At 38.5% G+C, this 26,241-nt stretch overlaps 1 non-coding gene across 1 annotated transcript; it reads right to left on the bottom strand.

Annotated features, from left to right (window-relative positions):
* Positions 1 to 4,541: 4,541 nt before the first annotated feature.
* Positions 4,542 to 4,648, bottom strand: LOC129402802 (U6 spliceosomal RNA). The gene has a single exon (XR_008628844.1). It is a non-coding gene; the product is annotated as a U6 spliceosomal RNA (small nuclear RNA).
* Positions 4,649 to 26,241: the final 21,593 nt, after the last annotated feature.

Raw genomic sequence — 26,241 nt, 5'->3', positions numbered from 1 at the left:
ATTTTATGCAGAGAACTGTCGTTTATTGATTAGTTGTTCTGGTCTTTATATGATGGTGACAATCTAGTGTAATATATCTTCATTCATGGTAATAAATATAATATAATGAAACATGCACATACGTATTATTCTAGTTTTATGGGAGATACTGTCCTGTGGGAGTAACGTCTCATATAGAATCTGTATTGAGCATGTATTATATGCTAGGCAATGGAATGTTTATTTATGTTCACCAGCCCATTATAAGTTACTGGCTCAGTTTTTGTCTTTCCTCAGAGACTACCTCCAGTGCTTGAGGTAACTACCAAAGTCATATTTGTTGGTCATGGGGGATGATGCAGTGTGAGGTGCCAGAGATTAAACTCAGGGCCTCCCACATGGTAAACATAATGCTCTGCCAGTCAAACAATATCCTTAGCCCTAAATGATCCCGTGTAAAGAAACTGGCTTAGGAAAATTAGTAACATGTCCAATGCCACCAAACTTGTAAATGGTGACCACTTGATTAATCATACTTGTAATTTAGTTGACTTATATATTAAAAAATTACTCTCCGGGGCAACTTTTAATGTTTGATGACCTATGTTAGAGTCTTAAGAAAAAAGAAAAGGACAACAAAAGAACTGATAGGAGGAGAGGAGATAAATGCTAATATGTATGTTGAGGCATCTGAGTCTGAGCTCCTGGGAGGTACCACACATTACAAGGAGGCTGAACTCAGATGTGGGGGAAAAGAAAAGTAAGCATCAGTACCTTTTATAAAATTTCTCATGAGATAAGACCTAGTATTTACATCTTAGTGGTTGGAGGTAGATGAAGTAAGGAACAAAAGACTGTATCCCAAAACGAAAACAAATAGTCTACATATCTTTTAAATTTATTCATTATTATTAATGGGCCTGAATGATAGCACAGTGGGTAGGGCATTTGGCTTGGACATGGTCCATCGTCGACCCGGATTCGATTCTTCCGCCACTCCCGAATAGCCCGGCAAACTACCGAGAGTATCCCACCCGCACTGCAGAGCCTGGCAAGCTACCCATGGAATATTCAATATGCCCAAAACAGTAACAGCAAGTCTCACAATGGAGACGTTACTGGTGTCCGCTTGAGCAAATGGATGAGCAATGGGATGACAGTGACAGTGATTATTATTAATCTCCAAATATTTATGGTAACTGATAGTCCCAAAAGCAGCACAATATTTTATAAACAATTATTTCTAGGCTAAATAGATGGAAGCTAGCTTCTGACCTACATTGCTTTGCAATGGATTCTGAATGTGGTACAAATGGATTTCATCATTATTAGCATCATTATTTTTATTAAAGGTCAAACATGACAAAGAGGATTCATGCTTGTCAACAAAGCTACTTAGTACTTCATGGTTTTCCTTTTCAAATGGGCTTTTGCAAATATTAAACAGACAAATGATTCTACTGTGATGTGAATAGAAGCCACACAGCTGTAACTCCATGGACTCTGTGAATATGTTCCCTGCAATGTCAATTAATTTTGCTTCCTGAAGCATATTCTTTCATGTATAGTTTCATCCATGCTGTGTGTTCTGCCTGGAATGATTAGAGGCCTGCTAAAATGGATAAAAATAACAAATTAAAAACATAAAAAACAACCAAACATAATAGCTTTTCAGGAGTGAGGCCAGAGCGGAGTCTGCTTTCTTTCCATTTTCTGTGTTTTAATTTATAGTGTAAATTAATCGCCTTTCTCCCACCCCTTGATAAGAATGGTCTTTTGCACTCTATTAACCCTAGGTTCTAGAGAGAGGCAATTTCCTAACAGGTGAATTAACACTAGATAACATTACCTCAAATGCCAAGTCATTTAATGTGTAATTGAAAAAAAAAATTTTTTTAGGAGGGAGTCAGGCAGTGTCTTAACTTTAAAAAAGAAAAAAAAAAGAAAATCATTATTAAAAAAAAGTCTTTACAAACTAACTATAGACTCCCTACCTCCCGAGAGTGATTTGCCTATTAACAAAGCACGAGAGAAACTCCCACTACCAGACAGGAAGAAATAGCCCCCGATTTCCAATTACTTTTGCGGTTGACAGTTCACTGGACTGTTAAGACGCATTCGGTACCATTGTGTGGATGTGGTGAAACCAGGCAGCTGCGCGCGCCTCTCTTTTTGATTATGCAGTAATTAGACTGTTCCACTAATGGAAGGAGGGAAAAAAAGTTTCTAGAGAAAATGACATCCAGTGAAGCTCGCTTTGAAAAAAAAAAAAATCCACAGGCACAAAAGAATAAAGAGTAACCTTTTTGTCAGGAACACTGAAAGGCTTTACGCCTTAACGAAGCGGCATTAAAAATGAAAAGTTGGAATCTCAAATTAGCACAGGCATAATTGTATGTTTGCTTGCAAATAATAAAGCAAATAGGTGATTCAGACAAGCTCATTAGTCAATAATAAGGCCTTTCAGAGATGTACACAAGAGACTTTGGGATGCCGACGAGCTTCTCTAAGAATCCTGGATTCCGTGTCTCTACTCTGAATTCATTGAAGATCCCTTGACAATATCCGGAGAGGGGACGTGCCCTTTTGTCCTTGAACTGGCTTCACCTGAGAGCTCAGCTCTCCTTGTAGGTTATTAATGTATTAGTCACCCTATAAAAGTTCCCCTGATTTATTTTTCTGCCAGAGAATTTAATTCCTTCTCTTCAAATTAAAACCTCAATTCAGTCTCTCTGCTCTTTCTGACTCGCCTGACACCCAGTTTTCTTTTCCCCCCTTTCTCCTTTCTTCCCACTTTTTCCCCCCTCACTCAACTTTGTATTTTAGTATTTTGTGTGAATGTGACATTTTCCTTTTTACCTATAGAATTCCTCCTTTCTCTCTTCCCGGTGTGAATTGAAAACGGCCCTCCTTTATTCAGCGCACTGCAAATGACTGGCAATCCATTGCAGCTACGAATATAACCAAATGTCTCCCTTTTTGGTCTTATAAATTCTTAGAAGCTTGGATGCCCTTTGCAGTTTCTCTTTTTTTTTCATGTGTTAGCAGGTACAGTGAAAAAAGAGTTCAGAGATGGAAAATGTTGAAATGATCAGTTAAATGCATTGCTCTGATGAAAGAGAAGTTTTATTTATCTGTTTTTTTCTTAAAAGATATATTACTAGTTTATACCTGTTTTATACTTGGTTAGAAACTGTAGAATGATTCTCTGGTTCGATTCCTCTTTTATGTGGCAATTAAAAAGAACATTTTAGGAGCTTTCCATGGTAACCATCTTTTTCAAACAAAAATTCAGGACCCAGATTTTGACAAAAGATTTTTGTGCCAATTCTGCCATTGAGAAGCACATTGTTAGATTTAGATTGTGAGACAGTGACAGACTTGAATTCAGGAATCTTTCCTTGTTTATGGGGTGGTAACATTTAAAATGAGGAGCAGTGGAGGTTTTCATGACAGGGCTGTGATGTGAACAGAACTGAAAGGCTTTATGTACAAATTTCAACTAATTATTATCCCTTCCCCGAAGCAAATAAAAGTGTCACCACTCAGGGTAGACCCTCAAAGATACTCTGTTTTATTGTGAAAATCACACCTTACAAAGTATTTTTCCTATCAATATCTACTTACATCACATGATGCAATTGATCTTAAAGTACTTCACATTTGCTATGGACAAAAGAATCTATCTTGACACCTTGGTTCAGAAATGGTAATTTAAGATGTGGTCTCCTGTGAAAGGAATGTAATGTAGTTTGAAATTATTTGTAGTTGTCTGCCTGTTATTGTCAAATAGAGGAAGGGTGGGAGGAGAAATGGCCATTTAAAAGGGCACATTTCAAAAATAAGATTTTTCATTTTGCTGGTTTTGACCACATCTGTCATTGACATTATTACTGTCATTAACATCATTAGCGTGTTCATGGCCATCATCAGGCTACAAAGCCAGGAATCATGGGGCACCATGTGTTTCTACTTCCAGAGCCTTTTATTGTTGTCCAGCAAAACCCAAGCAAAACAAAACAAAGGCTACTGAAATTGAACAAAAACCACACATCCCAAACCCACCATTTTGATATGTGCTTGGAAAATGCAATGCTCATATTACTCTTAAAACCAGTGCTCTCTTTTGTCTAATACATATCTTCTTATTCTGTCTATTCCCTTCATTATTATGTTTTTGATTTTTCCTCGGCGAGGGCGCACATCCAGCGGTGTACAAGGGACCATGTAGTGCTGGTGATCGAACCCAAGCCTCCTACCTGCAGAACGTGTGCTCAGCGAGTTGAAATATTCTCCACTCACATTAAGAAACACACGACACAGGCTAGATAGAGAAAGCAATGACTCACCAGTGAAATCAAATTGTTCTTTGTTAAATATTGGTGTCAGTGAAATTTTTATAACTAGAACAATGTTTAGATTGGAACCCTAATTCATACGAACCGGACAGCTCAATTTTAAATTAAATTTATAGAAAATTATCTATTAAATGAGACATGCTTTTTTGGCAATGAATATAATTACTTTTCTTCCTTTCAATGAGTGTTTCAGAATTTTTTTTTTTAAATATGGAATGCTTCACGAATTTGTGTGTCATCTTTGTTCAGGGACCATGCTAATCTTCTCTGTATCGTTCCAATTTTAGTATATGTGCTGTCAAAGTGAGCACCAGAATTTAAAAAAATTCCTCATATTAGATTTTCTTCAAGTTTGATACCGACCCAGTATGCAATATTTTTTGCTTTGTTATATTACAAACAAGGTATATGTAGCAAAACATACACTTGAGAAGAGTTCTGATTTTCATGTTTAAAGTTTTATTGAGGGATCACCTAACCCTTGTGATCTTGATCTACTCCATAAATATTTATTTATTTGAGACTTCAGATACAGAGGATTGACTATTTGGTATTCATTCTCCCTGCATTATGCAACATCGTCATTAGCAGTTCATACAACAGTGTTTTCTAGGAATGCTGGCAATGTGACTTAGCAGTATAATGCATGTCTCCTAGTTATGAAATCCTACATTCAAACTGCCTCTCTCTTTCTCTCTCTCTCTCTCTTTCTCTCTCTTTCTGCCCTTCCCCGTGTGTGTGAGTGTGTATATGTGTTTTGTACTGCTTGTTGTATCCTACTGTAAATTTCCCCATATTCCATACCACTGTTCAAATTAATCTTTTCGTCTGTATGTCTATTTGAAAGAATGCCACACTTGGAAGTGCTTAGTGGTTGCTCGTGACTTGGTGCTTAGGTTTCTTTCAGTCTTGCTCAGGGGCCATGCAGTGCCGTGATCAATCCTCTGAGCTACTGCATGCAAAGAATACACTCCAGCCCATTGAGCTGTCTCTCTTGCCCTTTGTGTGGCTTTTGATAGGGTGCATGGTTTGTGTGTCTGACACTTTAAGTGATATTGTTGTAACATTCTATTCTGTTTGCTTAAATTTTAAATTGAGCCCTAGCTCTAAAAAAATCTATTCATTTTATGCCAAGAGATAGTATGCTGGGCTAAATATTACTCTGTGTTTCATCCCTGGCCCCACATGGTCCCCATGAGCATTGCTGGGTGCAGCCCTGTAGGTTCTCGACATTGCTGGGATGGTCCAGGAAATCTCCAGCAACGCAGGGCCTGAACATACCACATCCTTCCATCAAATCAGTGGCCTGCTTGACAGAGAATCACAAGTGGCTGTCCTCCCATCCCCGGCTCCTGAGCACTGCTTAAGTCCCCCGTCCCCCTTCTTCCCCCCCCAAAAAAAAAGAAGAAAAAAAACGTTTAAAAATGACTTGTTTTTCTGTGACCATAGATTGAAGATATTTGGAAGCTAGGAAGCAGCTGGCAAACCGGCAGCCTTGACTTCATATTTAGCCTTAATTAAGTATGAAGTACATGGGAATATTTGTTAACATTTTAGAGTAGAAAGGAATCAGTAAGTGGTGGAGGAGCGGAAAAAAATACAGAAATTTGAAAAAAAAGATTCAAAAATACAACAGAAATATGTTGGGAGTGATGGGCAACGGGAAGAGGGGCAGTAGCACCATCAAAGTAAAGGTATAAATTTGGACATTGTAGAATTCCAGTTAGTAATAGCACTGTAGCACTGTCATCCCGTTGTTCATCAATTCGGCTCATGCGGGCACCAGTAATGTTTCCATTGTGAGACTTGTCGTTATTGTTTAAGGCATATCGAATCATATGCTATTCAGAGTCAGCAATAGAAAACAAATTGTCCGGCTGGAGCAATAGCACAGCGGGTAGGGAGTTTGCCTTGCATGAGGCCAACCCGGGTTCGATTCCCAGCATCCCATATGGTCCCCTGAGCACCACCAAGGGTAATTCCTGAGTGCAGAGCCAGGAGTGACTCCTGTGCATTCCCAGGTGTGACCCAAAAAGAAAAAAAAAAAGAAAAATTGTCTAATGTTGCCTTTTTGGAGGTCTAAGTGTTGGGGGGAAAAATCCCAAATAATAATGGTGGATCTGGTGTTCAAATACTGAATGTAATCAAAGTAGAGAAAGAGTAATGTGGAAAGCAGCTGCCACACAGGCAGAGGGAGGGTGTGGGATGGGGAATATACTGGGCTTTTTGGTGGTGCAAAATGTGCTCTGGTGAAGGGACGGGTGTTTCATCATTGTATGACCGAGACTTAAAGCCGAAAGCTTTGTAACTGTTCTCACGGTGACTCAATAAATACATTTATTTAAAAAATAAATAAATACATGAAATAAAATAAAGATCCATAGCAAGGCAGGGGAAAATGGTTTTGTTCTGGACATGCTCTAGCTTTGGTCCTAACTATTAAGTTCCCGCACTACCAAGAACAGCTTCACTTATGTGACTGGGGGAGATGGTGGAAAAAGCTTTAACCCAGGTCTTCCTCCATATAAATGATGCTCTAAGAAGAGAATAGTGCCTCTTTGAGAGTCTGTTTATAATTATACTCATGAGCAGATTAATGGAGTTATTTTTAAATGTCTTGAGTCAATTGCTAAAGACTTGGGGATGGAATTGGTAAGGCTCTACTAAATTGATAACCTGAGCTAAGAAGTCACAGAGCTAATATATTCATATGTAGGAAAATGCATTCAAACATTTTAATATAGGCATATTTGTCATAATTTTATTTTTAATTTCTTTTTCCTTTTTTTTTTTTTTTTTTTGCTTTTTGGGTCACACCCAGCGATGCACAGGGGTTACTCCTGGCTCTGCACTCAGGCATCACTACTGGCAGTGCTCAGGGGACTATATGGGATGCTGGGATTCGAACCTGGGTCGGCCACGTGTAAGGCAAATGCCCTACCCGCTGTGCTATCGCTCAGCCCCCTATTTGTAATTTCTTTCTTTCTTTTTTTCATTTTTTGGTTAGCATCACACCTGCAGATGCTAAGGGCTTACTCTTGGCTCCATGCTATCATTCCTGGCTGAACTTGGGGAACTATATGTAGTGCCAGGGATCAAACTGGAGTTGGCCACATGCAAGGCCCCTGTGCTCTCTCTTTGGCCCCTATCTGTGGTTTCTAATGCCAACAATTTATAATCAAATTAAACCACATGATTATTATGTCAAAGTTCAGAAAATTTATCAATTTGACATTTAATTGTTAATTATAATCAATGGACACACAGATCTGGACTAAAAAAAAACTTACTTGTCAATAAATGAACAACTCTAACTCTTTCTATGTAACAGAAAGCCTAGTGTTGAGTGATCATTGCAGATATCAAATAGCCCGATATTTAAAAATGTATTGTTCAATATACTGTGCTGTGATTTTGTCTGTTATCTAAACAGATCTGCCAGGAGTGAAATCTTACTAAATGCACTTTTCATGTCTCATTCTGAATATAATTGTTCTTGAGTTATAAAAAAAAACACAACCTATCACTTAGCAGCTGGAAAATAATGTTTTGATGGTAGTCAAGACTTGGGGATAAAACCTCTCCAGTGGATCCTGTCAACATTCAGCTTACAGAAGCTACTCCTGCTTGTTTCAGGGGAAGATTTTCAATCTGTCTGCATCTAGCTGCCAAAACTTTTAGATGAATAGGGAGGAATACAGTCAATCACCCAGATGTTCAACCTGCAGGAGGCCATGCACCCAACTATTTGGAAACAACCAGGTGCCTGGAACACAAAGGAAACGCATCTGGAAGGTGTGTGTGTGTGATCAACTTTTTGAGCAGATATATTGATGTCATGCTGAAACAATTATTAACCCCTTTGTACCCAAGTATAAGATAAAGTGCACACGATATAATTTAGAGGAATGTTAACATCTCATTCATTTACTATGTTACTCTTATTAATAAGTGTGGATAATTCTATTTCAGCATATACATTAATGCTTATTATCTCATGTAAGCTGTTTGGAAATTGAATAATTAATGCTTCTTCGCTGTAATGGTGTATAATACAATAAAGACATCTCTAGTTTTTCTTTTCTTTTATCCATCTTCTAAATTCTAGCTTCCCATTTAATTCCTAACACTTTATCAAAGTCACCTAGTCCTAAGATAATTCAAATTTCTAATAAAGGAAACACCCTCGACTTCCCTAGTGATTAAAAAATAAAAACTATTGTTGGGACTTTAGAATGGTGGATCTATTGTCAGAATTTTCAGAATGTCTTTTTGAAGCTTTAGGTCAAAATATAAGCAATAAAGATCTGAAGTTTTGAGAAAAATGAACAAACTATTATAATTTAGTATAAGTACTACAAGACCATGGAATAGTTAAATACTAATAGTTGGTATTGGAATTATCTTTTTTGTTGCACTAGGAATCAAAGTACCATTACAAGATGAATAAAAAGTACTGGAAAGATTGTGAAGATAGCTCATAGACTCAGGAAACGGGTATACTACACTGTTATTAAACTAGGGCAAAATGGATGTAGATTGAAATGCACTTGTTCTACACTGCAGTGTGGTAAAAGGTTACCAAGAAGTTAGGGGGAATAGTGGTAGGTTGTAGATGTAGCTGTTATTTTGTCACTACTTGAACACATCCCTCTTTGAAATAACTGAGGTATGGATATTGCCATTCTCTCTCTCCTGTGCAGCATGTATTTGTAAGGAGTCTATTATCTTACAGTCGTAGAGACACAATTCCATTAAAAAGGATATTTTTATTTAAGAATATATATTGGTAAGATTTAGAAAGCTGAGCTCTTCACTGGATCTATAGGTACACAATTCACAAATAGAATAATTCTATTAATCTGAACTAAAAAGAAATCAAAATGTAAGTAGAAGAGAGAAAAGATAAAAGGAAGGGTTATGGATGTAGCTCAGGGGTAGAACACTTACCTTGCATGGGTGAGGGTTTGGGTTTGGTCCTATTAACCAGAAGGAAAATGAAAGAAAGGGAGAATGCTAAAGAGCTAGTGTGAAGACCTAGGTTTGAGAGAAAGTAACTGCTTGAAAATAACTCTGGGAGTTGGTTTAAAAAAATTAATAACAAAGCTACTTTAAAGGCTAACATTCCTTCTGAGTTTTATGTCGTTCTGTAATATGAGCTGCTTCTTTCCCTTTTCTGCTCTAAACATCCATAACGTCAGAGGAGGTCTTCAGTGAGAATTGAGAAACAGATGTCATCACATCTCGATTTATGGATATAGAACACAGAACGAACTATACACCTGAGAAGGAAGACTACAAAACAAGAAGTCATTAATAGAACACTCCGCTCTCTATTGCTCCCCCAATATTTTAAAAAGAAAATTTTTGTAAGGGTTTTGGATTACCAGCAACCATTAGAGCTTAAGATGATCACATCGGTTCTAGATAAAGATTCTAAAGAGGAAGAGTTGACTCCGAGCTACTTTGTAGGTCTGTATCCTTACTATCTTCTTGTTAAAATAATAAATGATTTTCTCCTTTAAGAAATAGATTTAATGCAACAGCTGAGCAATATGATAAATTGTCTGAAACTAGTGTGAGCCATCTGGCTGTCATGAATAGTTTGATATAAATGGAACCCAAAGTAAGAAATCGAAGAAGACAGTAGCTTCTAACTTAAAAAGAATGTGCAAGATTTGAAAAATAAGCTCTTGTTTCAGATACTTGTTGATTACATTTGTAAAACATTGAGTAGAGATAGGTGCTATGACACTATGACTAGTTCTAAATAATCAAAACAAAAGAAGATATGGGAGTCACAGATCTCAAAAAAGATAACTGATAAATCTAGTCCTATAAATTTGTACTCTAAGACTCAGCCTTTAGTTGGCATTTATGGAAACTCAGTAATGTTAGAGTTGCTGGGTTTTTTTATGATATATTTTTCTTATTTCTCCAAGTCTATTTTTTATTTATGCATTCATTTTCAAGCATTTATTGAGTGTTCACTATGTGTCAGACATTGCTGCACATCACTTAGAATACATACATAAATAAAATGTTCTTATTCTTAGGAGCACATAGTCTGATGAATTCTTTTACATTACTTTAAATTTGGGGGGACCCTTCTAGTGGGTGGTTCCTGGGAGCTTGGGGGATCATACTCTGGGGTGGGGGGAGGTGGGAAGGATGGTCACTCCTAGTGGTGCTCAGCCAACCAGGCCAGTGGTTCATGCTAAGGCCCAGAAATGCAGTATTGCTCACATGCTGTGGTACTAGGTACTATCGGGGCCACCTAGTGGTACTTGAGGGCCTCCAGTGCCAAACTTGGGGTGCTTGGGAACCTCCAGACATGTCCTGTGCAAATTTTTGGAGGCTGAGTGATGCCAGATCAAACCTAGGTTGGGTGTGTGCCTACACAGTGTGACTGGTGAACCGTCTCTTAGTCCATGTAAATTCTCTCATGAAGGTTAACAAATTGATTGCACATACATAGAAAAAAAATAACAACAGGAAAATTTTCTGGAGGTTTTGTTTCAAGATCAATATGAGCCCATCCTTTGATTCCTCCCAGAAAGCAACTACACAGGTTTACAAAAAATAAAACATAATTCACAGCTGCATTAATACATGTGTAGAGGAAGGAAGTGAATTCTGATGCAGAAAGAAAAATTCAGAATAATTTCCATCGTATTGCTGTTCCTGTTAGTTCACCCTGCCTTTCCTTTTTCCTTCATTGTTATTGTTGATGAAGTTGTCATTTCAATGGTCAGAGACTGCACACATGCCTGGTTATTGTACTCAATCCTTTTTGTAGCTGTGATGTTCGCTGGGGGGTCACACATCCACTTGCAGTGCTCATACACTCAAGCAAAATGATCACTGAGGTTTGAGGTTACGTGTTATGTGTTAGGTTTGCACATAACAACTATAGTTGTTTGTTAGGGGTCGCACTCTTGACCCGGGTTATAGTTGAGATGCTATACAGGGCTACTGTGATGCTAACACACATCCTCACCAGAAACACTCTTCCTGGCTCTGGTGTTTTGCATATTTTTTATTTTGCATATCTTTATTTTGTATATTTTTATAATTTTGCATATTTAAATTTACTTTTTAATTGGTGGTACTCATTAGAGTTTGCAAGCCCAAACCCTTTTTGATAAACACATATGTAGCTGGGCGCAACTGAAAATCACCTGTGGTACCAAAGAATGGAGAGAGAAGAAGTACCAGACGCAATCAAGAGAAATGTCTGGGTCATGCTTAGCACATGTGATGTACAGGGGGTTTGAGCCTGTGGCTAGATAGATGCAGCCAGGAGTTCTAAGCCACTCTATTATTCCCCCATGCCTCAAGTAATTTCTGAAGAGGTCATTTTTTTTCAGTGACATATGACTGAAGGACCTTTTAGGATGATAAGGTGATAGGATTCTGAAACTTTATTGTCTCAGAACAGGTAGGGAAGAGAACAAATTCTGTCTTACAGAAGAAATAGAATGATCAACGAAGACTATGTGTGTGTGTGTGAGAGAGAGAGACAGACAAAGAGAGAGAGGGAGAGAGAGAAATGTGGGGAAAGAAATATGGATTAAAATGATCTTTAAAATTCAAAGAAATTTAAACTTTAAGTGCTTGAAGTTTAGCCATATGGAAGAAAGAGTAGATTCACTCTCTTCTGCATCATCAAACCAAGAAGGGCATATTTTGGCTTAATATGATGGAAATCTGAATAATAATTGAACTATCCAAGAATGGTGGAATAGGCTGCTTAGAAAACTATTGAGATTCACATCACTAGAAATGCTTGATCAGAAGCTGAATGACCTTGCCTCCAGTCTGCAGTGCACAGGATGTTCTCCTAGAATGCAGTAATGTTTAAAATATTTTCTAATTCTAGAATTCACCAAATTTGGCATTATTTCTATTACACTTTTAGATCACTCAAACCCAAATTAATTTTCAAAGAGATATCTGAGTGAAGGCCAATGCTGTGAATTTGGTCAGGGGATATAGACAATGTGGATAATATTACTGGCCCCTCTCAGTAAGTCACTGGAGAAAGAAACACTTTCAAAACAAGTATATCCTCATTTATTTGTCAAGCTTTTTTATCTATTTATTTTTATGGTACTAGTGAAGTGAACCTGGCACCTCATTCATGCAAAGCATGCACCGTACCTCTGACCCATAGGTAAATATAACTAGCACTGGAAAAAATGCTTTGGAATTGTTTAATTAGCAGCTTTTTATACAATAATTCATTTAGCTTGAATTCAAACACAGACAAATTTTGGCTACTCAAACTTGAAAAATAGGCAGAAATTTTTGAGTATCATCAATGTAGATCTGTCACTTTAAGAAAACAATGAACAAGGATATCTCCAATGAGGGTGTTTACAGGAACATTGGCAAAATGAAATTTGAATTTTTTCATATGGTAATGACGTTCCAATGCTTAAATAATTTTCTGAGAAAATCACAGGTGATATTATTAACAAATGTACTGTGTGTGTGTGTGTGTTGGGGAGGTTATTATATGATAGAGTATGTTAACACTTGGATCAGCCATGTTATTGGATATGCCCATGTTTTTTCAAATAAACAAAGTATAATGTTATAAAATCCTGGTTGGGCAAAAGAATCACTCAAGGGGCTCTACAAACCAGTGAGTGCTTACATAACAAAGTATAAAAATACTGATACATTCTCAGATTCCACATTGTAACTAACTGAAAAAAAATCACCACTTGTAGGGTTTTGTGGAGTATAGATTGGGAGTTTCTAACATTGCTACTGAAATATTTCTTTCTCTTTCAACTATGTACATGTTTGAGAACAAGGTTTCTTTATATAGTGTACCAAAAATCTCATATTGTCATGTTGAACACCAAGGCAGATACAAGAGTTTAGGTGTCTTCTACTAAGGCACATTTGGAGAAGATTCGTGAAAATGCCAAGCAGAGGGAAGCAGGCTGGGGAGATAGCTCAGAACCCCTTAGTTTTGTTATTTTGCAGCATTGCTCTGGGAGTAGGTCTTAAATTATGTTGCCTTGAAAAGCCTAGTGCCTTTTATACAAATATGTAATTTATGTAAATGCATAATGGGTTTTATTGCTGTTATTGAAAGTGAATTAATGAAGAAATATTTTAAAAGGTAACTTCTACTAGAGTAAAATGTTTTAAAAATCTCTTGTTTGCACTAGCTCATCTAAAACTTTAATAACAATGGATATGAAATATTGCTATCATAGAGGGCTGCAGTGATAGTACAACGGGTAGGGTAGGGTAGGGCGCTTGCCTTACCCTTGGCTAATGGGGTTTCGATCCCAAGTACCCCATATGGTTCCATGAGTCTACAGGAGTGATTACGGAGCACAGAGAGTCGGTCTTGAGTGAGGAGGGCCAACTGACCCCATGCCCTTGAGAAAGAGGCAAAGACAGGGTCACTGTCTCTGACCCTTGCGTCAGGAGTGTGAACCTCTTTTTTTTTTTTATGCTTTTTGGGTCGCATCCAGCGATGCTCAGGGGTTACTCCTGGCTTTGCACTCAGGAATTACTCCTGGCGGTGCTTGGGGGACCATATGGGATGCCGGGGATTGAACCCGGGTGGGCCACGTGCAAGGCGAACGCCCTACCCACTGTGCTATCGCTCCGGCCCCCATGAGTGTGAACCTCTTTGACATATGAGATGGAGGCATGTCCACATGGTTGGAAAAGCAGGATGCGTGCAGGTGAGCTTGGCAGAGAAGCAGGATGTGTGCTCGTCTGGCAATGGGGAAGACGTGTGATGAAAAGTAGGCCACACATGGAGGGCAGATCAATAAAGAGGGGAGCCTATTGCTTATTTTTTAAATTGATATTTTAATATCAATCAGTTTTTTAACTGTCGTCTAACTACTCTGTTTTGAGATCCTTTTTACTATTGTTTAACTATCTCATCTTTGGTTTCCTAGTTTTTTGGGGGGGCTTATATTCTTAAATTAATTAGTGAATTATTTACCTATTGTCCTAATAATAGTCCTATTTTGAATCAATAGATTGCTTTGCTAACCACTTATCTTTGGCTTCTGTATCCAACTTGCTTGCTAACTTAGTGTGGGAATGACAGATGAACTGGATCCATAAAAAGCTCAGAAAGACAATCTGGGAGCTGCTCATCTGTTCAATTTCTGGTCAAAGAGAGAACAGTTGCTGGTCAGCTAAAGCAGAATTCCTGACTTAAACTTTGCCGGGTGTGCCTCTTCTCGGCCTAAAACACTGAGTAGTACCACTGGGTATAGTAAAATACCACCACCACAAACAAAACAGTTTGTTACTATCATAGTTCTTTTTTTTTCTTTTAATCAGTGCCAGGATTGAAATCAAGGTCTCACATATGCAAGGTATGAATTTTGACTGGAGTGATAGTACAGCGGGTAAGGCATTTGCCTTGCTGTAGCTGACCCAGGTTCAATTCCTCCACCCCTCTTAGAGAGCCTGGCAAGCTACCGAGAGTATCCTACCCGCATGGCAGAGCCTGGTAAACTACCCGTGGCATATTCGATATGCCCAAAACAGTAACAACAAGTCTCACAATGGAGAAGTTACTGTTGCCCACTTGAGCAAATTGATGAACAACGGGATGACAGTGCTGCAATGCTACAGTGACAGTACTAGGTAGAATTTATATTGTAATTTAAGAAAAGAAAAGTCATCCTTGTGAAAGAAGAGAAGAGATACCTGGGCAGCTGAACCAAAGAGAAACCTAAGGATATCACTGTTACTGTCACTGTCATCCCATTGCTCATGGATTTGCTTGAGTGGGCACCAGTTATGTCTCCATTGTGAGCCTGGTTGCCACTGTTTTTGGCATATTGTATACACTACTTTGATAAGAACAGAGATATAGGGAAACAAAAAAAAAGTATACCAAACACATTGGCACTATTGTAACCATGCTATGTCAGTAACATTAAAATATATATATTTTAAAAGTAAAATTTCTCTGCAAAGTATTTCTCTCTGTACACTATCTCTGTGTCAGAATTAGGGCTTGCAAAGAATGTGGGAGATGTGAATAGTTTCCTCTTGCACAGAGGTACTACTACTCTTTGTTCACTTTTAAAATAAATAATAATGGTGAATTGAGTGGTGGGGAGGGGAAATAAGAGAATCAGTGACAATATGAAAAATTTTACTTGTCTTGTGGTAAAACTCATCTGCACTCCCGAAAACAATCATTGAGTCTTTCTCCAAGGGGGGTGCTTATATGTTTTTAAAAATCTTACTGCTTGTACCCATTCTGAAACGAGCATCTCAGATTGTGTCCATGCGTCAACTTCTTCTTTAATCAGTTACTTGATTTCTGAGCCTGTGTTACACAATGTACTTATCTGCTTTCTTTCTTTTACTTGAATCCTTCTCTGTGCTTAAGTTTTCAAGGGCCTCTGGGCAGGTACCCAAGACAATCTCACATCAACTCTCGAAAACTCTGATTCAGATCTGTTCCATGGGAAGTGTTGCATTCGTGACCCATCACTGGTGGGATTGCAGTGATTTCACTAGCTCGGTGCACCTCATCTGAACTCTGTCTTAGTGCATTTAAGAACTCACAAACCCAAGTTCAGATAATCCTTAAGGCACACAGAGTGGCTTTCTTGTCACTGTGAAAGGCAGCATTAGGTGTGGGTGCTGGAGGTAAATGGATAGCTAAAACGGTCATTTTGTTTTTTCACTTTTGCATCCTTTGCAAAGTAAACTTGTACTCATTCTATTAGAAGATGGATGAGTAGTTCTGTATGTTCTGAACTGATGTCTCAGTTTGGCTAACTGGTTGCGGTGAAAAGGACAGAGTACTGGCTCAGGCCAGGGTCTTCAGAAGTCTGGAGTGCTTCTGATGTCTCCAGGTACCTCCTAAGCTCATCTGAACAAAGCCATGCAGGGTGTCTGCGAGGAGGGCAGGGCATCAAGGAAAACAAAGCAACACAGCTGCCTCCGTGGTTGCCATCTCAAACCAACCATTAGCCAGCTAACTTATAAAACAGAGAGCTGTTTTCCTGTACTTCACTCGGAGCACTTCTGACATTAAGTGCATAGCTTCTCCTTTGTTTTTATGCAGGGAATAAACACCACCGTTTGGGAAGAAGAAACAGGAAGAAAACACAGAGACAAATATATATTTATCTGAGAGACCCGGGGGTAGGGAACAAGGAGGTAAACCTTGATGCCAGGGCAAGGAAAGGAAAGAGGCTAGAAGGATGCGTAGAGACATTTGTTTGTGTCAGTGGGAATGTTTGTCTTTTACCTTCGCAGTTGGAGACCCATTGCAGGAAGTAATCAGTTGGTTCTCTTTGGTTCTCTGCTCTGTCTCTTTCCTTCCTCCCTTCACTCCGGCTACCACTCAACTCAAAATTATTAGCTGAAGTTGAATGTAAGAGTTGATAGAAGCACTTTGACTCCTTCGATGCGTAGTGGCTGGTAGTAATGGAGACATTCTCTCTTCCCCCCAGCTTACATTTTATGGCTTGAGGTAAATTTTGACAAAAAGATTAGTCAAGATATGTCGATCCTGACCAAAAATAAACTTATGAAAGAAGTAATTTCCGCTGAAAAGGAAAAATTATCCCCTCCCTTTTTTTAAAGATAAAAACTGCATTCATTATTCATAGCATTTCTCTCGCTTTTTCTTAAAGGGCCATGTTAATTTGTCACTGACCACTAGATGGCACTTGTGTACAGCATTTGAAATTATTTTCAAGGGAAGCAAGAGTGCAATGTAGTCAGAATAGAATCTGAGGCTTTTCTCTGATGCAGCGGCTTCTTCCCCACTTGATGTCAAAAGGGGTGTAAAAGAGAAGGCCTAAATTTCTTCTGTGCTTTTTTTTAAACTTATAAAGAAAAATGAACATGGCAGAAGTGTCCTGATTAGATCGGAAGAAAAAGGATGATGCATTCTTGCTGAATGAATCAGGAGAGATGATGTTCTGTCATTCTTTAGCTATAGACCTGAAATACTACCTTTAAATTTATGGTTGCTGGTATGAACCATGGTTCTCTGTTTATCCAGTCAGTGCATTTGGGTGAAGCATGAATAGTGTGTCTTCCAATTCGTTACTTTATCACACTGACAATTTCAGAAGAAATATCAATTCTTACCCTTTGGGGTGAAAAAAATGGATCTTACAAACCTTATCAGATTGCCATGGTTTGATTCATCTTTAGGAGAACAGGCTGCCTGGCTGTTCACTGCTGCCTCCAAGTCATCTGGACATTTTCAGATGATGAAAAGGTTGATAGCAACTGTGAACATCATCCACAATTGTACCAAGACAAGGGCAGGGCTCATCTTCAAAAAAAGAAGAGTGAAAGAGAGAGAGAGAAAACAAGAAGACCAGAACCCCAATAATGCAGCTAACCTCCAAGGAAGGCCAGAGAGAGACATTGATAATCTTTCCTAACCCATGACCTTCATTTCTCTAGCCCGGGAGCTACTGTCAACATTTAGAACCACCAAAAAAAAACCCCAGCTCCTTTTGGGGGAGGTAAGATGTTGGAGATTTGCCATTTACAGCTCTGCTGACCCCACTGTTGCCGAATCCTTCCAGGTCTCATCTAATCTGGCCTCTCGGTAACCTTGACTTTCTCCCATTTAGCCTAAGCTGTTGTGAATACATGTGGTGAGGCATCATTCGATCTGATATAAAAGGGACATCTGTCCTGAAGATTAGGGTGGATCAGGGAGTTGCAATCGGGCAAAAAAAAAAAAAAAAAAAAAAAACAGCACATTGGATCATAGGAATAAAGAAATCAGAAACAGCAATGTGCATGTTAAGGGGCATGTAACGCTGGAGATGGGAACCCATTTAAATGTCTCTAGTCCGGTATCTTTGATCTCCTATTCAGGACGGCATCTGGGTTCTTTTCTCAGCGACTTGAAACTTTCAGATGCTTTTCCAAATGCCTTATCAAGTCCTGCCTCAGGAAGAGTTCAGTGGGCTTTGGAATGCTAAGCTAATGTCCAAAAAATGATGGCTATTTTAACAGGAGACAATGGATGGACTTGGAAGAATAAAATAAAAATTTTCTGGGTAGGATGTGAGTTTTGGGGTGCAGAGTCACGGAGGCCGCCCTCTCTGCAATGAAAGCACTATTTAAGCACAATACATTTGAATTATTATTACTTTCTTTAAAAAAAATTCCCTGAGCGCAAAAATTATTATATGACTGAGAGCCTAGTTAGCATTCTGATTTCTGACGGCACCAAATATGCCCAATTTGATTAAGAAACAAATCAAGACTGAATTGTTGGTAAAGTGCCAGAGTTAGGATTTTTGGAGGAGAGACACGTAAGAATGAGAAATAAGAAATACTTTGAAAATTTTGCATGAGAAGCATGTGGGTCACACGGAGGAAATGCACAGAGTTTATTGAGTATTCAGGTAGGGAGCGACACGTCCCAAGAGCAATCAAACTCCAGAGCTGACAGTGCTAGAGGAAGGTAGAGTGTCACCCGTGTCACACACTGTCACGCACCGTAAAGTGATTCTAGAACAGAGTCCTCTTTGCTCCCTGCTTTTGGAAGCTTCTAGTAATCATGGTGTCTCAAGCTTATAGGCCTTATCGTTGTCAAAAGAAAATCTGAGACTTCGAATGATACCTTCTACTATTTTGAGGGGTGAAACCTGAAACAGGGTCATTTCCCAAAACACTGTCTTAAAAAGCTTCATACTTTTGCTTTATTGTTTTATATTAATTTACTCTACATGCCACTAAGGCGGTCTTTTTCTCTGCGTTTCCGTGTTAAACTATGTAAAAGTAAGTACACTCTACCTTTAAGGGGCATCAAAATGATGGCGATCAATGCTTTATCTTTTATGTATAATAACAACATCCATGCTCTTCTATTTTAAGTAATTGCTACCTCAGTTCCTGTTTAAGGTGCTTATTTCCTTGGTTTTCTGTCTGCCATTGACTTTGCTTGATGAAGTTTAATTGCTGTTTCTCATAATCAATTGCTGTTGACAAATCTCTCCAAGTACCTCATTCCCCACCCCCCATCAATAAATAAGGGATTAAAATTATTTTATTGAGTGCAGAGAAGTGTATTGGACTTTGGAAAGCTTTTAGATGATCTAAAGAAGATTTGGTCCTTGCCCTCCACATGTCAATAGTCTTAAGGATGTATTAACTAAGACACATACTTTCTATAAATAGATATATTAAACTCTGTGTTCCATCCACCTAGAATATATTGTAACAAGGCACAATGGAAGAGGTTGGTGGAGCCTGGATTTATCTTTGAAGTTGGGGAGTAAGAAACATTTCTAAGCATTCTAATATGTCTCATTTTATCCTTAAAGAAATCTTGAGATTAATGATAGTCTGATAAACCCCATTTTATAGATTATCACATTGAAACTTTTAGGAAGGTTATTTGTCTAGAATATAGAATATGTGAAAGAGCATAACTTCAAATTTGTACATTCTTTATTTTTTTAATTTTTTAATGAATCACCAGGAGATACAGTTACAGACTTACAACTTTCATGATTAGGTTTCAGTCATACATACAATGATCAAGTACCCACACATTTTTACATTCTGATTGCAGAATCTATTGTCAGAACAGTAATTGTTCTGCTAAATTGACCTAATGACAATTTTAATGATCTTGAAATGGCTTCATTCAATTCTTCATTTTGTTGGGGATCCTGATTTATCTTGATAACTGCTGAAAACCCCAAATTCTTTGATTTTACTTCTGTCTCTGAGAAATAGAGCTAAATATTGTCTTTAACAGTATTGTGAAAAACACTTAACATGCATGATCAGTAAAAAAATGTAATGGGTAAACGTAATATATAATTAAACAATGGACTGAAACTGTTTTGTTGATCTTCACACTTCATTTGGTTCTAGTCACACATTGTAGAGGAGCTCTCATTCTTTTTAAAATGTGAAAATATTTTCATATAATTTTTAGAATAAAGTCATTTCTCTTTGATCGTTTTCTCACTTGCGTTTTATTTATTTATTTAATTTGCTTTTGGGGTCACACCCAGTGATGCACAGGGGTTACTCCTGACTTTGCACTCAGAAATTACTCCTGGCAGTGCTCGGGGGACCATATGGGATGCTGGGAATCAAACCCAGGTCAGCCGTGTGCAAGGCAAACACCCTACCTGCTGTGCTATCAGTCCAGGCCCTAATTCGTGTTTTAGGCAGAGTCTGGCAAGCTATCTGTGGTTTATTCGATATGCCAAAAATAGTAACAACAAGTCTCACAATGAAGACATTACTGGTGCCTGCTCGAGCAAATCGATGAGCAACGGGATGACAGTGACAGTGACCCAAAAGTGCTCAGGGCTGATACCTAGCTCGCACTCACGAATCACTCCTGGTGGACTCCTGGACTAAGGTAAGCACTCTGAAGCTCTCCTATCTCTTCAGCCCCTACAACACAGAAAGACCAAATTTGCGTAGCAGTAAAAGATGGAGGTCATCGTGGCTACTTCGTTAATGCTTTATCTTTTGGATGCTTCACCGGTAGTACTGAAAGCAAGAAACAATAGCCTATTTGGGAGCTGCAGGTCAGTAATGACACACTGAAGCCACTTCTTCCATTTGTGTGTAAAACTATTGTGCTTTTTAGGTAGAGTTCCAAAGGGTAACTTTGGATGATCTAGATTCCTGTTTCTGTCTGGAAACCTTTTAAGGAAGCTTTTGGCTAAGAAATGTCTGGATCTTTAGAAAGGATGGCATTGCATTCTTAGTCTAACTCCAGGGAGGAAATTCTCAAATAAGCAACGTATCAAGTGATCATTTCTTTTTTTTTTTTCAGGTTTCAAAGATTAGATGTATTACTAAAAAGTTTTTTTTTAATTTTTATATTATTATTTTTTTTATTAGTGAATCACCATGAGTTACAAACTTATGGGATTCATGTTTGCATTTTGTTTACATCCCTCCACCAGTGCCCAGTCCCCTCCACCAATGTTCCCAGTATCCCTTCCACCCTCCCACCCCATCCCCCCACCCCACCCCACCTCTGTGGCAGGGCATTCCCTTTTAATTTCTATCTCCTTTTGGGTGCTGTGGTTTGCAACAGAGGCACTGCATGTCCATCGTGATTGGTCTATATTCTATTTTTAGTGCTCATCTCCCATCCCCTTCGGGTCCTCAAACCACACTTCGCCTGGTGTTCCCATCTCTATGCAAGCTGCCCCTTCCCTCAGTGTTCATTTTTAAATGGGAAGGTTTGGGGGTCATTGACTTCACCTAGGCTAGGATAAAGATTCAATTTGGTTCCAATGGGTGGCATTCAATGCTGCACCATCTCCTCAGCAATCTTCATTGTGTTTTCATTCTTCACCAGACAGTGAAGAGAGCCACTGAGAGATTAAGGTGGGATTTCAAAACTTTCTATTGATAGGGGTTCTAAATCAGATTTTACTATTACATTTTCTGTGGGCTTATGAAGGCCAAGTTGGGTTTGACACACTTGAATTCCCTGGCATTTGGTGGGTAGGGGTGGGGTAGGAATGGGGAGGGGGCAGCTGCACTCAGGGCTTACCTCTGATTCTGCTTAGGAATCCTGGAAGTTCTCAGGGTACTATTTATGATATCAAACATTGAAGCTGCATCAGCCATGTGCAAGGCAAGCACCTTACCCACTAAACTATTTCTCTGGCCTGAGTTCTCTATTTTGAGTAAAAGAAACTCCAGATAATGTCATGGTAAATTCTTCTTCTTTTTTTTTACTGACATTGCTTTGGGTGTCCCCATTGGTGCTAAGGGCCACCAGGGCTCCACTGAACAGTGTTCAGGAGACCATGTGATGCAGGAGATCAATTCCAGGGGCATATACATGCAAGACATGTGCTCGAGTTGCTGAGCTTTCTCCCCAACTCTGTGTGGATTGTTCTTACTTTACGCACTTCCCCCACCATGCACATATACTTTAAACTATCTACAGCATCATCTTGGGAGAGTATTAGAAACATTGTTTATTAGAATAAATTTCTGTGAGTGAAAATGGTAAAGTTGGAAGTTGTTTGTTTTAGTCAAAGTATATTATCAATGTATTATAAAGCATAAGTCTCCATGTAAACTGCTGATTATGATAGAGGAGTGCATTAGCAAAAATGTTAAGAGTAAGTTGAGGGCTGAGGTAGTACTCATAGAAGACTCATCCATAACATTAAGGAGTCATTTATCAAAGAGCGGATCACCTTATGTATATGAGTGGGGAGGTTCCGTGATGGGAAGGAAAATACCTGCTCTCAGCTACTTTTAGATGGGAGATAAATATAACCCAATTGTTCATGTTTTTAGTAATCATTTACTATGTACTCAATTGAAAATGGATCAGTTTCCATTTAAAAATTCTGAAAGAAGCACCTTCAAAATTGCTCAAGTTGTTGTTTGATCAATTGCCTGGGCACCCAGAGCCCATCACCCTTTCCTATCACCTATGGCAGAGAAAGAGTGTGTTAGAAGGATGTCATTGACAGAAGGAAGTCAAGAACTGGTTAAGGAACATAAAACCAGCATACCCTCTTTCTTCTTAGATTCTCTTTCTCTTCATCTTTTTCTTCTTTCTCTTTCCCTTCTTTCCTCTCTCCCTCCCTTCCTCCCTCCCTCCCTCCCTTCCTTCCTTCCTTCCTTCCTTCCTTCCTTCCTTCCTTCCTTCCTTCCTTCCTTCCTTCCTTCCTTCCTTCCTTCCTTCCTTCCTTCCTTTCTTCCTTCCTTTCTTCTTCCCTTGTGGAGAATAAACTTTAAAAGTAAACAGAAAATAAACTTCTGTAAGGTAAGTGCCTTATTTATGTCTTGAAAAACAAATATTCAAACCAAAGCAAAGAATGAGTTTCATGTTCTGTGCTATAAGAACACAGAGGAAATACCTGGTAGTTTGGGGTGGGGATAAGGACTTTTTTTTTTTAAGAATAGATGACACACGAGCATGGTATAGAAGAATGAGCTGTATTTAATGACATAGCAACAGTCACTTCGATTTAGCAAGGCTGGTGTGTTTACACCATGGAAATCAGCAAACACTATAAACCAGGACTAAATTTATTGTTTTGTTCATTGTCTGGATTACAAAAGTGATGGAGGAGAGGCAAATAATGCAGAACAAGCATAAAAGGGTGTTGATTCTGTGGTTGCTACATTGTAAATGAGATAAAATTTGAGGAGATATTCTTGTATTATTCAAAAGCAATTATTAGTTGAGCAAAGAAGTCTCATGTCAACGATCAATATGTTCATTTATAGCCGCTTTATCATTTCAATTTCATCATGCTTTAAAAATATTTAATTAACTTTCCTCCTTGGTAAACATTTACCAACACATCTCTGCTCTCAAGCTATTACTCACCAGGAAAGACAATGGAGGCAAGAAGGTTGGACAAGTTGTAGAATGCTGATCAGTCACTTTTGTACATTTGGGCATAGCTAGTAGTGAGTGATCGATGTAGCTCTTGAATATATGACCTGTTACAAAAAAAAGAAGATCTTTTGATAGAGATGGTGAAAAGTGCCTTTGGAGGATCAGAGAATAACTAATTGGTTAGGGGGTAGACTTTGCATATGCCATCTCAGTTCATGGTTCCTCAGATCCCTGATTTCCTCGGCATTGACAGAAGGAACCTCCCAAGCACGGACTGGAAATAGCTGAGTGTAGCCCAACCATCTTCCTGTCAATGTGGTATATCCTGACAGTGGAGACTGCCAATTAAGTCCAGTACCTAAAGGACTCCGTAGCCTGACTTAAGTGCCAACCAGGGTCCTCTTCAGGCTCCGATTCAGGGTAGGCATAGGTATGATTATTACTGCCCATGCCTATGAAGGGTTGTACAAATTGAAATTAGAATTTGCCTTTAGATTTCTAGGAAGGATTTGATAGAATTACCTGAAATGCAATTATAAAGCAATAGGAGAGAAGATGGGACTCCACGGAGGAAATCATTTGTGATTGTTGTTGTCAATGGGAACATTTCCAGTTGTTGAGGCGGGCAGATAACAGAAAAGCATAACTCCTTTTGAGGGAATTTCCATCAGTCATAATTCTGTATATTGAGAGTTATTTGATATACTTTGATTAGCTTTCATTGAAAGTACTAATTCTTTACCTGATAGCAAAGGGCCTTTTATATAATACAATTTTAACATTCCATTTCCAAACATTATAAAGTTTATGTATATTAGATGCTGTGTTCGATGCTGGAGAACCAAACCTGAATACTATTTTATTTATGATAGTGACCCAAATTTAATGTCTTTTTTTTCTTTTAGTTTGCTGTGTTGGGTCATAGGATTTTGACAGTAGGATTTTGGAATCTGGCATGGGTGTCAAATCCCATCTTAACTGTATTGACTTTGGGAAAGTCATCTAACCTCTTCAAGGAAATTTTTTTTGTTTGTTTCTTTTTGGGTCACACCTGGTGATGCACAGGGGTTACTCCTGGCTCTGCACTCAGGAATTACTCCTGGTGGGCTTAAGGGACCATATGGGATGCTGGGAATCGAACCCGGGTTGGCCACATGCAAGGCAAACACCCTACCCACTGTGCTATCGCTCCAGCCCCTCTTCAAGGAATTTTTTTACTTACCTGTCAGAACTAAGCCAAATTCTTCCTTTGCCTTCAACAACCTTGAATGCTTTCTTTTAATGAAGTTACTTTACCTCCATGCTTTAAGTCATATTGTTTTCTATCCCCTATCACCCCATAACTTATTTCTTTGTACAAATAATCTCTATTGTCCTCCAAACAGACCCAATGTCACTTTACTTTTTTTGTTGTTGTTGGGGGGGTCATGCCCATTGATGCACAGGGGTTACTCCTGGCTCATGCTTTCAGGAATTACTCCTGGTGCTGCTCGGGGGACCATATGGGATGCTGGGAATCAAACCTGGCAACGTGCAAGGCAAATGCCCTACCCGCTGTGCTATCGCTCTAGCCCCAACACTTACTTTCTTAATTGCCCTCTATGAATTTATTTTTAAGCATTCACTTCATGGTACTTGAAACTATCCTTTGTTAAATATAAATATATTATACTACCTTTGTTTGAGGACTCATATCCTACTTACATTGCATTACACATTTGGGCTTGATATATATTAAGGCCAGGATAGTTAACATTATAAAATTGCATTAACTTATTTAGTTTTTAAATTCCTGTTCTATTGCTTCCTGTTCCATTTCTTCCTCTTCCTAGATGTTTATCTGGCCTTATAGTTCAAGATCTAGGGCAGGAAAATAGTAACGACAGCCGTCAACAGTTACGAGCACTTAGCATGTATAGTCAGGCATGGTCTAAATGCTTTTCTTTCATTCTTTCATTTAATCTTTATAACAGCCTTGAGAGGTAGATGCTATTATAGTCTTCATTTTACACTTGACATTACTGTCCACATAATAAGAATCCGAGTTTCCTTCATCTTCTGCCACTTTTGACACATTGATTTTGAGAATAAAACAGGCATTTTCTCCCCCACTATTTCTTCCCCTTATAATTATATAGCACATGTGATCTTTCCCCCCAGTTGGCTCTCTAGTCAATAGTTCTTATTTCAAGTGCTTTGAAAAAATGTCTTGATCTTTTGTCTTTGTATGCATTTTATAATCCTAAATCCAGAGATTAGCATCATTTTTTCTTTCTCTGGTTGGTGAGTCAATCAATCAGTAATATTTATTGGACTAGGATATACTATTTGACCTTGGGCTTGGCTGGAGAGATCTTAGGTTTTATTTTGCTTCTTGTTTGGAAAAAGAAGTTATAATTTCCAAGTGGTCATAGGGAGTCAGGATTTGCCACTGAATCAAAACCAATAGAAAGATTTATTAATTTTGATAAAGAATGTTCACGACTATAACATAGGAAATATGGTCTTGCGTTTATGAAGACTGGAAAATTCCTAGACTTGCCTTGTTGG

Source organism: Sorex araneus, chromosome 2 (genome assembly GCF_027595985.1).
Source record: "Sorex araneus isolate mSorAra2 chromosome 2, mSorAra2.pri, whole genome shotgun sequence".
Lineage (NCBI taxonomy): Eukaryota > Metazoa > Chordata > Mammalia > Eulipotyphla > Soricidae > Sorex > Sorex araneus.
The sequence above is the reverse complement of the archived record's forward strand: the minus strand, read 5'-3'. Positions and strand labels throughout refer to the sequence as shown.